Here is a 1,135-nt window from a genome sequence, read left to right on the forward strand (position 1 = left end):
CTGAATGCATTAATGACTGTAAAGCATGTCTGTGTGTGTCAACATCGTAATTAAAATCGAAATCGCAAAATTTATCAAAGAAATCGCGATAGGTTTTTTTTGTCCATATCGCAGAGCCCTAGTTCCAAACCCGTAAAAGCTTAATTCATCTTCGGAACACAATTTAAGATATCTTGGATGAAAACCGGGAGGCTTGTGACTGTCCCAGTGACTGCCAAGTAAATAACACTGTCAAGGTCCAGAAAAGTATGAAAGACATCATCAAAATAGTCCATCTGCCATCAGTCGTTCAATCTGAATGTTATAAAGCGACGATAATACTTTTTGTACGCAAAGAAAACAAAAATGACGACTTTATTCAACAATTTGTCTCCTCCGCTTCACCGTAGCGCCATTTTGGAGAATATCAGCTGGACGTAAACTGTGTATGCTGTTCTACTTGTCTGTGTCAGCCACACCACACAGATACGTTTTCTAAGTTTATTTACGCTTTGATTTGAATGAAAACAGCGTATCCATGTGGTGCGGCTGACACAGAACAGCATACGCGGTTTGCGTTCAGTGGATATTCTCCAAAATGGTGCTACGGTAACGCGGAGGAGACAAATTGTCCTCCTTGGTTTTCATCCAAAATATCTTAAATTGTTTTCCGAAGACGAATGAAGCTTTTAGGGGTTTGGAATGACATAGGGGTGAGTGATTAATGACAACATTTTCATTTTGGGGTGGAGTAACCCTTTAACAGTAAATTGTCATTTTTGGTAAACTATCCCTTTAAGAAAACATTCTTAATGTAATTGAATACTTAAAGAAAACCAACAACTATCCAATTACCTGATTTTGAGCACTTCAGAGGCCTGATATATAAAGACAAATAACATGAGCCTGTACTTGTTTACAGAAAACATTTATGCCTAGATATTGCTTAAGGTACAACTATTTGCTATAGCACCCCATCATACTCAAAACCAATATAGAAATAACACTTTCTCAGCATTGTGAAAATCAGTATCTGGGCTAGTTTGTCATTTCAAATCCCATTCAGACTACAGACCACCCACAGTCCATTCACAAGCCGTCTTTATCATGCTACACGCAAAAATGGCAAGCACTGACTGAAATATCCAATTCCAAA

This window comes from Sinocyclocheilus grahami, unplaced genomic scaffold, assembly GCF_001515645.1.
Source record: "Sinocyclocheilus grahami isolate Dianchi unplaced genomic scaffold, SAMN03320097.WGS_v1.1 scaffold494.1, whole genome shotgun sequence".
NCBI lineage: Eukaryota > Metazoa > Chordata > Actinopteri > Cypriniformes > Cyprinidae > Sinocyclocheilus > Sinocyclocheilus grahami.